At 43.9% G+C, this 15,707-nt stretch overlaps 1 protein-coding gene across 2 annotated transcripts in view; it reads right to left on the minus strand.

Annotated features, from left to right (window-relative positions):
- The window catches only part of LOC128688314 (protein FAM13A), a gene marked incomplete at its 3' end in the record, with an annotated part of 387,349 nt that overhangs the window by 369,464 nt on the left and 2,178 nt on the right, over positions 1 to 15,707 (minus strand).

Genomic DNA, 15,707 nt, shown 5'->3' on the forward strand with positions numbered 1-15,707 from the left:
CACAAGAGATACACACAAGAAAGGAAGTACACACAAGAGGAGGTACACACAAGAAAGGAAGTACACACAAGAGGAAGTACACACAAGAGGTACACATGAGAGGAGGTACACACAAGAGAGGAGGTACACACAATAGGTACACTCGAGAGGAGGTATACACAAAATGTACACATGAGATAAGGTACACACAAGATGTACACATGAGAGGAAGTACACACAAGAGGAATACACGAGAGGAAGTACACATAAGATGTACACATGAGGAAGTACACACAAGATGTACACATGAGAAGGAAGTACACACAAGATGTACACATGAGAGCGAAGTACACACAAGATGTACACATGAGAGGAAGTACACACAAGAGAAATACATGAGAGGAGGTACACACAAGAGGTATACATGAAAGGAAGTACACACAAGAGGTATACATGAAAGAAGGTACACACAAGTACTCATGACAGGAACTACACACAAGAGGAATACATGAGAGGAGGTACACACAAGAGATACACACATGAAAGAAGATACACATACGTACACATGAGAAGTACACATGAGAGGAGTTACACACAAGTGATACCTGTGAGAGGTACACACCAAGTACACATGAAAGGTGCACACAGAAAGTATACGAGAGGTACACATGAGAGGTAGACATAAAGAAAGGTAAACATGAATGGAGGTAGACATGAGGGAAGGTAGACATGAAGGGAGGTAGACATGGAGATAGACATGAGGAAAGTTAGACATGAAGCGAGGTAGACATGAGGAAAGGTAGACATGAAGTGAGGTAGACATGAGGGAAGGTAGACATAAGGGGAGGTAAACATAAGGGGAGGTAAACATAAGGGAGGTAGACATGAGGGGAGGTAGACATGAAGGAAGGTAGAAATGGAGATAGACATGAGGGAAGGTAGACATGAAGTCAGATAGACATACCTGGAGGTTACCTGGAGGTTATTCCGGGGATCAACGCCCCCGCGGCCCGGTCCATGACCAGGCCTCCCGATGGATCAGGGCCTGATCAACTAGGCTGTTACTGTTGGCCGCACGCAGTCCAACGTACGAGCCACAGCCCGGCTGATCCGGCACTGACTTTAGGTATCTGTCCAGCTCTCTCTTGAAGGCAGCCAGGGGTTTATTGGCAATTCCCCTAATGCTTGATGGGAGGCTGTTGAACAGTTTTGGGCCCCGGACACTTATGGTGTTTTCTCTTAGTGTACCAATGGCGCCCCTACTTTTTATTGGGGGCATTTTGCATCGCCTGCCCAGTCTTTTACTTTCGTAGGGAGTGATTTCTGTGTGCAGATTTGGGACCATTCCTTCCAAGATTTTCCAAGTGTAGATTATGATATATCTCTCCCTCCTGCGTTCCAACGAGTACAAGTCAAGTGCTTCCAAGCGTTCCCAGTAATTAAGGTGCTTGACAGAACTTATACGTGCAGTAAAGGATCTCTGTACACTCTCTAGATCTGCGATTTCACCTGCTTTGAGTGGAGATGTACAGCAGTATTCCAGCCTAGAGAGAACAAGTGATTTGAAAAGGATCATCATGGGCTTGGCATCTCTCGTTTTGAAAGTTCTCATTATGACATGAGGGAAGGTAGACATGAAGTCAGATAGACATGAGGGACGGTTAACAAAAGAGGAGGTAGACATAAGGTAGGTAGACATGAGGGGAGGTAGACATGAAGGGAGGCAGAAATGGAGATAGACATGAGGGAAGGTAGACATGAAGTGAGGTAGACATGAGGAAGGTAGACATGAAGTGAGGTAGACATGAGGAAGGTAGACATAAAAGGAAGTAGACATGAGGGGAGATAGACATGAAGTGAGGTAGACATAAGGGAAGACAGACATGAAGGGAAGGTAGACATGAAGGGAAGTAAGACACGCAACATGTAGACCTGACCTCGCACCACTCCCCGCTCTGAGCAAGTACCTTTAAGATCTTGCTGCCTCACCACAACCCCCTAACCCAACTCCTCCTTACCACCCCCCCCCCAACCCAACCTCTCCCCACCGACCCAAAGCCAACCCCTCCCTAACACCTCCAAAACCCAACCCCTCCCTAAACCCCCTGAACCCAATCCCTTCCTACAACCACCATAACCCAACCCCTCCCTACCACCCACCCACCCAACCCCGCCCTACAACCCTATAACCAAAGCCCTCCCTACCACCCCCTAATCCAACCCTTCCCTACCACCCCCTAATCCAACCCTTCCCTACCACCCCCTAATCCAACCCTTAGCTACCACCCAAACCCTGCCACTCCCTACCACAACATAACCCCACCCCTCCCTTTCTCCCACTTCCCTTAATCTCCTACCTTCCCTCTTCCATTCTTCTGCCTCCTCACCTCCTCCATTCTTCTCCCTCCCCTCCTCCATTCTTCTCCCTCCCCTCCTCCATTCCTCTCCCTCCCCTCCTCCATTCTTCTCCCTCCCCTCCTCCATTCTTCTCCCTCCCCTTCTCCATTCTTCTCCCTCCCCTCTTCCATTCTACTCCCTCCCCTTCTCCATTCTTCTCCCTCCCCTCTTCCATTCTTCTCCCTCCCCTTCTCCATTCTTCTCCCTCCCCTCCTCCATTCTTCTCCCTCCCCACCTCCATTCTTCTCCCTCCCCACCTCAATTGTTCTCCCTCCCCACCTCCATTCTTCTCCCTCCCCTCCTCCATTCTTCTCCCTCCCCACCTCCATTCTTCTCCCTCCCCACCTCCATTGTTTTCCCTCCCCACCTCCATTCTTCTCCTTCCCTACCTCCATTGTTCTCCCTCCCCACCTCCATTGTTCTCCCTCCCCACCTCCATTGTTTTACCTCCCCTCCATTGTTTTCCCTCCCCACCTCCATTCTTCTCCCTCCCCACCTCCATTGTTTTCCCTCCCCACCTCCATTCTTCTCCTTCCCCACCTCCATTGTTGTCCCTCCCCACCTCCATTCTTCTCCCTCCCCACCTCCATTGTTTTCCCTCCCCACCTCCATTCTTCTCCTTCCCTACCTCCATTGTTCTCCCTCCCCACCTCCATTGTTCTCCCTCCCCACCTCCATTGTTTTCCCTCCCCTCCATTGTTTTCCCTCCCCACCTCCATTCTTCTCCATCCCAACCTCCATTGTTCTCCCTCCCCACCTCCATTGTTCTCCCTCCCCACCTCCATTGTTCTCCCTCCCCACCTCCATTGTTTTCCCTCCCCTCCATTGTTTTCCCTCCCCACCTCCATTCTTCTCCCTCCCCTCCTCCATTGTTTTCCCTCCCCACCTCCATTCTTCTCTCTTCCCCACCTCCATTGTTCTCCCTCCCCACCTCCATTGTTCTCCCTCCCCACCTCAATTGTTCTCCCTCCCCACCTCCATTGTTCTCCCTCCCCACCTCCATTGTTTTCCCTCCCCACCTCCATTGTTCTCCCTCCCCTCCTCCATTGTTTTAGCTCCCCACCTCCATTCTTCTCTCTTCCCCACCTCCATTCTCTTCTTTTTCCACCTTCATTCTCCATCCTCATCTTTCTTCTTCTCCCTCGTCTTTTCTCTTTATTATTCACTCCTCGTCACTCTCATTGTTTCTCATTGCTTCCCCTCTTCTCCCTTTCATTCTCACACACACACACACACACACACACACACACACACACACACACACACACACACACACACATAGGGGAGGGGGGAGTGTTATAGCGCATTCTACTTACAACAGCAAAATCCCGGGTTCGACTTCATGTCACGGAGAAATACTTGGACAAATTTCCTTCCACCACTGATCAGCTAGTAGTAAGAATAGGTAGCTGAGTGCTAGCTGACTGTTTCTACCACCACTGACCAGCTAACAGTAAAAATAGGTAGGTTTGTGCTAGCTGACTGTTTCTTTCACAATGATCGGCTAGTAGTAAGAATAGGCAGCTGTGTGCTACCTGTTTCTTCCAACACTGATCAGCTAGTAGAAAGAATAGGTAGCTGTGTGCTAGCTGACTGTTTCTTCCACCACAGATCAGCTAGTAGTGGGAATATGTTGTGTGCTAGCTGACTGTTTCTTCCACCACTGATCAGCTAGTAGTAAGAATATGTTGCTGTGTGCTAGCTGACTGTTTCTTCCACCACTGATCAACTAGTAGTAAGAATAGGTTGTTGTGTACTAGCTGACTGTTTCTTCCACCACTGATCAGCTAGTAGTGTTAATATGCTGCTGTGTGCTAGCTGACTGTTTCTTCCAACACTGATCAGCTAGTAGTAAGAATATGTAGCAGTGTGCTAGCTGACTGTTTCTTCCACCACTGATCAGCTAGTAGTAAGAATATGTTGCTATGTGCTAGCTGACTGTTTCTTCCAACACTGATCAGCTAGTAGTAAGAATATGTAGCAGTGTGCTAGCTGACTGTTTCTTCCACCACTGATCAGCTAGTAGTAAGAATAGGTAGCTGTGTGCTAGCTGACTGTTTCTTCCACCACTGATCAGCTAGTAGTAAGAATATGTTGCTGTGTGCTAGCTGACTGTTTCTTCCACCAGTGATCAACTAGTAGTAAGAATATGTTGGTGTGTGCTAGCTGACTGTTTCTTCCACCACTGATCAGGTAGTAGTAGGAATAAGTAGCTGTGTGCTAGCTGACTTTCTTCCACTACTGACCAGCTAGTAGTAAGAATAGGTAGCTGTGTGCTAGCTGGCTGTTTCCTCCACCACTGATCAGCTAGTAGTAAGAATATGTTGCTGTGTGCTAGCTGACTGTTTCTTCCCCCATTGATCAGCTAGTAGTAAGAATAGGTAGCTGAGTGCTAGCTGACTGTTTCTACCACCAATGACCAGCTAACAGTAAAAATAGGTAGTTTTGTGCTAGCTGACTGTTTCTTCCACAATGATCGGCTAGTAGTAAGAATAGGCAGCTGTGTGCTACCTGTTTCTTCCAACACTGATCAGCTAGTAGAAAGAATAGGTAGCTGTGTGCTGACTGTTTCTTCCACCACTGATCAGCTAGTAGTAAGAATATGTTGCTGTGTGCTAGCTGACTGTTTCTTCCACCACTGATCAACTAGTAGTAAGAATAGGTTGTTGTGTACTAGCTGACTGTTTCTTCCACCACAGATCAGATAGTAGTGTTAATATGTTGCTGTGTGCTAGCTGACTGTTTCTTCCACCACTGATCAGCTAGTAGTAAGAATATGTTGCTATGTGCTAGCTGACTGTTTCTTCCAACACTGATCAGCTACTAGTAAGAATATGTAGCAGTGTGCTACCTGACTGTTTCTTCCACCACTGATCAGCTAGTAGTAAGAATAGGTAGCAGTGTGCTAGCTGACTGTTTCTTCCACCACTGATCAGCTAGTAGTAAGAATATGTTGCTGTGTGCTAGCTGACTGTTTCTTCCACCAGTGATCAACTAGTAGTAAGAATATGTTGGTGTGTGCTAGCTGACTGTTTCTTCCACCACTGATCAGGTAGTAGTAGGAATAAGTAGCTGTGTGCTAGCTGACTTTCTTCCACTACTGACCAGCTAGTAGTAAGAATAGGTAGCTTTGTGCTAGCTGGCTGTTTCTTCCACCACTGATCAGCTAGTAGTAAGAATATGTTGCTGTGTGCTAGCTGACCGTTTCTTCCCCCATTGATCAGCTAGTAGTAAGAATAGGTAGCTGTGTGCTAGCTGTTTCTTCCCCCACTGATCAGCTAGTAGTAAGAATATGTTGCTGTGTGCTAGATGTTTCTTCCAACACTGATCAACTAGTAGTAAGAATATGTTGCTGAGTGCTAGCTGACTGTTTCTTCCACAACTGATCAACTAGTAGTAAGAATAGGTTGGTGTGTGCTAGCTGACTGTTTCTTCCACCAGTGATCAACTAGTAGTAAGAATATGTTGCTGTGTGCTAGCTGACTGTTTCTTCCACCAGTGATCAACTAGTAGTAAGAATATGTTGCTGTGTGCTAGCTGACTGTTTCTTCCACCAGTGATCAGCTAGTAGTAAGAATAGGTAGCTGTGTGCTAGCTGTTTCTTCCACCACTGATCAACTAATAGTAAGAATATGTTGCTGTGTGCTAGCTGACTGTTTTGGGTGGTATCCTATGTAAGAAAACACTCGTAACCAGTATGAGAAATTCCAGTACCTGCAACAGTAATAAACTACCACTCTAAACCATACTATACACAATCTCTCACACGCCACAGTGCCACTAATAGGCACTCCCACAATCTCTCACCCAAAACAGTGCCACTAAAATGCACTCCCACAATCTCTCACACACAACAGCGCCACTAAAATGCACTCCCACAATCTCTCACAAAAAAGTGCCACTAAAAGGCACTCCCACAATCTCTCACAAAAAAGTGCCACTAAAAGGCACTCCCACAATCTCTCACCCACAACAGTGCCACTAAAAGTACTCCCACAATCTCTCACCCACAACAGTGCCACTAAATTAAGAGGCACTCCCACAATCTCTCACCCGCCACAATGCCACTAAGAGGCATTCCCACAATCTTTCATCCACACCGTGCCACTAAGAGGCACTCCCACAATCTCTCATCCACAACAGTGCCACTAAACTAAGAGGCACTCCCACACTCTCTCACTCGCCACAGTGCCACTAAGAGGAACTCCCACAATCTCTCACACAGTGCCACTAAGAGGCATTCCCAAAATCTCTTACCCACAACAGTGCCACTAAACTAAGAGGCACTCCCACAATCTCTCATCCACAACAGTGCCACTAAACTAAGAGGCATTCCCACAATCTCTCACCCACCACAGTGCCACTAAGAGGAACTCCCACAATCTCTCACTCACACAGTACCACTAAGAGGAACTCCCACAATCTCTCACTCACACAGTGCCACTAAGAAGAACTCCCACAATCTTTCAATCACACAGTGCCACTAAGAGGAACTCCCACAATCTCTCACACAGTGCCACTAAGAGGCGCTCCCAAAATCACTCACCCACATTAGTGCCACTAAACTAAGAGGCACTCCCACAATCTCTCACCTGCCACAGTGCCACTAAGAGGCACTCGCACAATCTCTCACCCACCGCAGTGCCACTAAGAGGAACTCCAATAATCTCTCACACAGTGCCATTAAGAGGCATTCCCAAAATCTCTTACCCACAACAGTGCCACTGAACTAAGAGGCACTCCCACAATCTCTTACCCACCACAGTGCTACTAAGAGGCACTCCCACAATCTCTCACCCACCACAGTGCCACCAAGAGGAACTCCCACAATCTCTCACCAACCACTAAGAGGCACTCCCACAATCTCTCACCCACCACCCACTAAGAGGCACTCTCACAATATCTCACCCACTACAGTGCCACTAAGAGGCACTCCCACCAATACACCAGGGAAATGTAACTAGCTTCTATTTATGAATGTAATTCGCATTGGGTAGTAGCACACTGTAGCTCTATCTGACCTTATATATATATATATATATATATATATATATATATATATATATATATATATATATATATATATATATATATATATATATATACACATATATACATATATATATATATATATATATATATATATATATATATATATATATATATAATATATATATATATATATATATAAATGGGATTAAATCTGGAGTATCTGAGAGAGTTAGAGCAAAGGAAGGGGTAGCAGTAATGTTAAATGATCAGTTATGGAAGGAGAAAAGAGAATATGAATGTGTAAATTCAAGAATTATGTGGATTAAAGTAAAGGTTGGATGCGAGAAGTGGGTCATAATAAGCGTGTATGCACCTGGAGAAGAGAGGAATGCAGAGGAGAGAGAGAGATTTTGGGAGATGTTAAGTGAATGTATAGGAGCCTTTGAACCAAGTGAGAGAGTAATTGTGGTAGGGGACCTGAATGCTAAAGTAGGAGAAACTTTTAGAGAGGGTGTGGTGGGTAAGTTTGGGGTGCCAGGTGTAAATGATAATGGGAGCCCTTTGATTGAACTTTGTATAGAAAGGGGTTTAGTTATAGGTAATACATATTTTAAGAAAAAGAGGATAAATAAGTATACAAGATATGATGTAGGGCGAAATGACAGTAGTTTGTTGGATTATGTATTGGTAGATAAAAGACTGTTGAGTAGACTTCAGGATGTACATGTTTATAGAGGGGCCACAGATATATCAGATCACTTTCTAGTTGTAGCTACACTGAGAGTAAAAGGTAGATGGGATACAAGGAGAATAGAAGCATCAGGGAAGAGAGAGGTGAAGGTTTATAAACTAAAAGAGGAGGCAGTTAGGGTAAGATATAAACAGCTATTGGAGGATAGATGGGCTAATGAGAGCATAGGCAATGGGGTCGAAGAGGTATGGGGTAGGTTTAAAAATGTAGTGTTAGAGTGTTCAGCAGAAGTTTGTGGTTACAGGAAAGTGGGTGCAGGAGGGAAGAGGAGCGATTGGTGGAATGATGATGTAAAGAGAGTAGTAAGGGAGAAAAAGTTAGCATATGAGAAGTTTTTACAAAGTAGAAGTGATGCAAGGAGGGAAGAGTATATGGAGAAAAAGAGAGAGGTTAAGAGAGTGGTGAAGCAATGTAAAAAGAGAGCAAATGAGAGAGTGGGTGAGATGTTATCAACAAATTTTGTTGAAAATAAGAAAAAGTTTTGGAGTGAGATTAACAAGTTAAGAAAGCCTAGAGAACAAATGGATTTGTCAGTTAAAAATAGGAGAGGAGAGTTATTAAATGGAGAGTTAGAGGTATTGGGAAGATGGAGGGAATATTTTGAGGAATTGTTAAATGTTGATGAAGATAGGGAAGCTGTGATTTCGTGTATAAGGCAAGGAGGAATAACATCTTGTAGGAGTGAGGAAGAGCCAGTTGTGAGTGTGGGGGAAGTTTGTGAGGCAGTAGGTAAAATGAAAGGGGGTAAGGCAGCCGGGATTGATGGGATAAAGATAGAAATGTTAAAAGCAGGTGGGGATATAGTTTTGGAGTGGTTGGTGCAATTATTTAATAAATGTATGGAAGAGGGTAAGGTACCTAGGGATTGGCAGAGAGCATGCATAGTTCCTTTGTATAAAGGCAAAGGGGATAAAAGAGAGTGCAAAAATTATAGGGGGATAAGTCTGTTGAGTATACCTGGTAAAGTGCATGGTAGAGTTATAATTGAAAGAATTAAGAGTAAGACGGAGAATAGGATAGCAGATGAACAAGGAGGCTTCAGGAAAGGTAGGGGGTGTGTGGACCAGGTGTTTACAGTGAAACATATAAGTGAACAGTATTTAGATAAGGCTAAAGAGGTCTTTGTGGCATTTATGGATTTGGAAAAGGCGTATGACAGGGTGGATAGGGGGGCAATGTGGCAGATGTTGCAAGTGTATGGTGTAGGAGGTAGGTTACTGAAAGCAGTGAAGAGTTTTTACGAGGATAGTGAGGCTCAAGTTAGAGTATGTAGGAAAGAGGGAAATTTTTTCCCAGTAAAAGTAGGCCTTAGACAAGGATGTGTGATGTCACCGTGGTTGTTTAATATATTTATAGATGGGGTTGTAAGAGAAGTAAATGCGAGGGTCTTGGCAAGAGGCGTGGAGTTAAAAGATAAAGAATCACACACAAAGTGGGAGTTGTCACAGTTGCTCTTTGCTGATGACACTGTGCTCTTGGGAGATTCTGAAGAGAAGTTGCAGAGATTGGTGGATGAATTTGGTAGGGTGTGCAAAAGAAGAAAATTAAAGGTGAATACAGGAAAGAGTAAGCTTATGAGGATAACAAAAAGATTAGGCGATGAAAGATTGGATATCAGATTGGAGGGAGAGAGTATGGAGGAGGTGAACGTATTCAGATATTTGGGAGTGGACGTGTCAGCGGATGGGTCTATGAAAGATGAGGTGAATCATAGAATTGATGAGGGAAAAAGAGTGAGTGGTGCACTTAGGAGTCTGTGGAGACAAAGAACTTTGTCCTTGGAGGCAAAGAGGGGAATGTATGAGAGTATAGTTTTACCAACGCTCTTATATGGGTGTGAAGCGTGGGTGATGAATGTTGCAGCGAGGAGAAGGCTGGAGGCAGTGGAGATGTCATGTCTGAGGGCAATGTGTGGTGTGAATATAATGCAGAGAATTCGTAGTTTGGAAGTTAGGAGGAGGTGCGGGATTACCAAAACTGTTGTCCAGAGGGCTGAGGAAGGGTTGTTGAGGTGGTTCGGACATGTAGAGAGAATGGAGCGAAACAGAATGACTTCAAGAGTGTATCAGTCTGTAGTGGAAGGAAGGCGGGGTAGGGGTCGGCCTAGGAAAGGTTGGAGGGAGGGGGTAAAGGAGGTTTTGTGTGCGAGGGGCTTGGACTTCCAGCAGGCATGCATGAGCGTGTTTGATAGGAGTGAATGGAGACAAATGGTTTTTAATACTTGACGTGCTGTTGGAGTGTGAGCAAAGTAACATTTATGAAGGGATTCAGGGAAACCGGCAGGCCGGACTTGAGTCCTGGAGATGGGAAGTACAGTGCCTGCACTCTGAAGGAGGGGTGTTAATGTTGCAGTTTAAAAACTGTAGTGTAAAGCACCCTTCTGGCAAGACAGTGATGGAGTGAATGATGGTGAAAGTTTTTCTTTTTCGGACCACCCTGCCTTGGTGGGAATCGGCCAGTGTGATAATAAAAAAAATAATAATGTATATATAAAAATAATATAATAATTATATATATAATATATATATATATATATATATATATATATATATATATATATATATATATATATATATATATATATATATATATATATATATATATATATATATATATAAAGAATGCCACTTAACGTCGCTCAAGTAAGTTTGCCTCCCCCCCCCTCACTCCCCGAGTGCCAGAAGCCCTCCGTAAATGCCACCCAACTCTCCTGTGTCCACAGTGCCATCCAGCAGGCCCTTTAATAGTGGCACTCAGCCCCCCCTGCCCCCTACAGCAGAGGGGAGGGGGCTCACTAACCCCTCCATTAGTGGCACCCAGCACCCCTCCTGCCCCGGGAATCCCACCCTCCTAAGAGAGGAGATTCAGCAGTAGTCAATATACCCAGGCGAGTGTGCTGACGTCTGCAGCTTTAATACCACCGTCGTAATAGCGAACACTCGTGAGATTGTAATGGCAAATCTTCCACATACGCTGAGAGACACGCGGCTGTGGCCGTCCTACGCACATGACACGTACCCTGTGACACATCTGGCCGTGCCTTGCACTACACCGTGACACGTACCACTGACACACGTGGATGTACCACGAACCGATACAAATGAAGGCATATAATCCATAAAAAAAAAACTCTCAAAGGATCAAACACACAATTCCATCATATTAAGACAAGAATATACTTTAAGAACAGAGGTCCATTTGAATTACACAGATTACCAACAGATGAGAGATGAGGTGAACGAAAACTGACGAAGGGTGAGTGGTACATTAAGGCATCTGTGTTGACAAAGAACTTTATCTATGGAGGCAAAAATGGGAATGTAGGAGAGTATAGTGGAACCAACGCTTTTGCATGACTTTTGATTGTTGTAGCGAGGAAGAGGCTGAGGCAGTAATGTCGTGTTGCAGGGCAATGTGTGGTGTGAATATTATGCAGAGAATTCGGACTTTGGAGAGTAAGAGGTGTGTGTAGACAGCCTGTACTGTCTGCACAGACAGCCTATGCTGTCTGCCAGCTTAGTTCATATTTCGCGCCACTAAAGTGCTGCCCTCTGGGCCTGCTCCAGGTCTGTGGGATGCTGGGCCCACACTCACTCACTCACTCACACAGCGGCCTAGCAGGAAGACACAAGGCCTACTAGTTCTTCTCGTGGGATGGCCCTCCTGGGCCATGGGCACAACACACAAGCCTGTGTACCCACGACGACTTTACTAATAAAGTAAGAAGCCTCCGAAGACGTATCATTAACTCCACGCCACTGCATCACCCAAATAATCGCATTAAACAGGTGTGCCGTCACCAGAAGTATTATCCAGAGGGCTGAGGGATTTTTGGGAGGATCTGCACATTTAGAGAGGATTGAGAAAAACAGAGCGACTTGGAGGGCATATAAATCTTGTGTGGAGGGAAGGAAGGATAGGGGTCGTCTTCGGAAAGGTTGGATGGAGAGGATAAAGAAGATATTGAGCGCTCTTCTGGCAAGAGTGACTGAATGACAGTGGAAGTATTATCTTCTCTGTCGGGTCGCCTACCTCGGTGGGAGATGGCCGGAGTGTTAAAAAATAGAAGTGAATTAATAAAGTAAGCCTAAATTATTATTTATCTGAATCCGTGTGGTTCATTCAACACAGAGTGGTGGAAGCTCTGTCCTTCGTCCAGTAATCGTGACCCGCTTTTTGACCAGTCAGGTCGTTGGTAGCCAACGGAGTATATTTAAAACATTTGAATGTAAAAACAATTTGCAAGTTCATGCATTAATTTCGGCTTCTGACAAAAGCCATGAAGCAGGATTAAAGCCAGCTTAATTAAAGTTATTCCTAGATTTATTCCATCTTTTTCAAGGTCTATCCCAAGATATGAGAACATTAAAATGTGACTAAATATGAAAACATGGGAAGCAGTGGAGAGGTAAAGATGATGTGGTCAGTCAATCTACCACCGGGTATACCTAACTGTGGCATATATAACATTACACCATGACTCACGAAATCGTAATGACATGATTGCAAACAAACCATACCACGGGCGGGGTAGAACCCGCGATCAGAGAGTCTCAAAACTCCAGACGGTCGCGTTAGCCACTGGACCAGCTAGCCACAATAAGATTCGTCCAACTAGGTATAATATACCTAGCTGGACGAATATATAGATATATATATATATATATATATATATATATATATATATATATATTATTGTACCCACGGAACAAGTGGTATTGATCAATAACAACACTGCACTAGCCAAGGAGTCGAACCCATGCTGTTTTGGCCCGCCTCATGGTGAGAGAAAACGCATGACGCTTTAGACCACTAGACCAGGATTGCGTGGACTAGTGGTCTAAAGCGTTATGCGTTTTCTCTCACCATGAGGTGGGCCAAAAGAGCATGCATTCGACTCGTTGGCTAGTGCAATGTTGCGGTACGTTTATTGTCTTCTGAGGATGAGGGTCCCCAGTCCGGTTCTAAAGGTGGAACCTTTAATATATATATATATATATATATATATATATATATATATATATATATATATATATATATATATATATATACTATATATATATATATATATATATGACATATTGGTTTATCAGTTCCATACTGAGACTAGAAAACAGCTTCTCCCATACACGTGCACAGCACTTCCCTGGCATACACGGTGTGGTTGGCTGGCTCCGCAGTATTGAGAGTTATCATTAGACTGTACATAAGTTATCACCCATCATGAAAACTGACTCGAGCTTGTGTATGTGACAGTAGATGCAGGCACCATTCCGGTGATGTTTATACCGGTAGGTGTTGTACACCATGTCCAGTCATTGGTGTTTGGATGGTTCTTACGACTGCAAGTTGTGCAAGCACCCCGGAAAACAAGACAAAGACGCAAGGGACATGGTTTCGCTTTATATTATTATAGTTTACCCAATCATGGCCAAATAAAGCTCTATACAGAGTGAAACGTAATCCTAATAAAAATTGTTCCTGTGACCTGTGTCCAGTGGTTTTCATCCTTCGCAGGCCGGCCAGAGGCCAGTCTTCCTTACTGTCTTCCTATCAACCAGGCTGTTGTTTTTTTGATAATTGCCGCCATCACGTCATTTCCTCCAAACACCGTGGACGTGATCCTTTTAAATTTTGTAATAAATGGTATACAATACTGACAAGTTAAGAAGTAAGAAACATTTATAACAACTTGTCGGTATTGTATACTATTTATTATCTGATACTTGTCTGACACTGCAACACAATACGAAGTCTTCAGTAACTCTTCTGTTAACATCTGTTTAACATGACCTACTTCTCACCTCTGAACTCATCTCCAAGCTGCTACCCCTCACCTTCCTCTATATAAGCCTCTGCCTATATGCTCCTACTATAGAGAACAAAAAAGCACAAAACCGTAAGTGCAACAATACACAAATAACCAGCAAATAAAGAAAAACTGATGACGTTTCGGTCCAACTTCGACCATTTAACACACAGAGTCGGCAGTCCTATAAGACCAATCATAAGTTCTGAAGGTTCTGCATCCTACAGATTATCTACATGGTTAGTTAAAATATTAACCCCCAATTGTAGGTACCATTTCTTCTTCTCATGTTAATAATAATGTTGATCTCATTGATAAACGTTTATGTTTTAACATTTCTAATGATTTCATACTCATTAGTAGTAACACTAACTTGTGAATGGTCCGAGTCAGACAGAAACGTCGTCATAAGCTTCACTCTCCTATATGCGGGTTATCAGTGTATTCTACTACAGACTAAGAGACTTGTCATCCTGTTCGTACGGTGAAGGACTGATTTCATCAAACTATCTTTCCATTTCGACTTCCGTCAGCGCTCATGTCTCCAAAATTCAGATTAATCACTGTATTCGACTGATGTAGGCTGCAGTGCAGGTGGAACGCCTCGTCAATAAAGATTCATAGTGCTGCAACTGCGCCTTTTATATTCGCCTCTGGGGGAGGGGAGTGTATTTACCAAGCCGAATTAGCGGGTGCTGAGCCCCAACCTCTAACTTTCTGACACTAGGCGAGGCGAGTACAGTGCTGTTAGTGTCTCTCTCGTGCAAGGAGGACGGACGATTGTGCCTCCATTACAGCAACATGTAAACACACCGCCGTGTACACACAACAACGTGTAAACACTTCACCAAGTACGCACAACATGTCAACAAATCATGCAAACCCACCATCATGTCAACACGTCATGTAACTTCAAGACAACATGATAAATACAAATGCTAAGATACACAAAAATAAGCATCTATGAATCAGAGACAGAGATAACTGGTTTGCTGTGAACAAGCATCAATAACACTCCTAATAATCTCTATTTAAACTCAATAATTGTTGAGAGAGGGAGAGAGTCAGACATACAGAGAGAGACAGAGGTACAGAAAGAAACAGAGACAGAGAGAATAATAACTTACCACTACAAATCAAACCGACAATTTACAAATAAACACTACAGCTATCAATTCATTAATGTAGATAACTTACAAGTGAGGTAGACTATGTACAAAAAAAGAAATGCCAAATCAGCCAGGGTGTGAATGTTATGTGAATGTTATGTCTGGTTGACCAGACAGCCAACAAAGGAAGTGTGCCCTTGGGCAGGCTGCAAGAGTAGAACCCTGGAAACAGGTCACAGGTAACAACACTCTTACTGTATTAAGCAAAAGAGAGAGAGAGAGAGAGAGAGAGAGAAATGGTCTGGCGACGTATTTGTGTACATGTACAGCTAGACCGTACATGTACACCGAGACAAGGTAAAAACAGGAAAGCAACTTGTCCAGTCATTCCCAAAGAAAACAAAAAAGCTGCATAAATTTACTAACAAAACAACAAACAGTTAAGTGCCTAAGAAGTGTTGTCAACTTAGCTGCTGAGCCGCACATTGAAGTGTCCTAGTATCGTGACTGTAACAACCTTGGTTGCTTGGTGAATTGTACTTGAAGCCAATCTATTACACTAGGGTCATTAAGGCTTCATGCAACCTTTTCATCACCAGTCATGAATACCTTAATCCCTAAAGTAGGGATGAAAGTAATTTTTTATTGTATATACAGTGAGATATAGTAA

The sequence above is a fragment of the Cherax quadricarinatus genome, chromosome 19 (genome assembly GCF_038502225.1).
Source record: "Cherax quadricarinatus isolate ZL_2023a chromosome 19, ASM3850222v1, whole genome shotgun sequence".
NCBI classification, from domain to species: Eukaryota; Metazoa; Arthropoda; class Malacostraca; order Decapoda; family Parastacidae; genus Cherax; species Cherax quadricarinatus.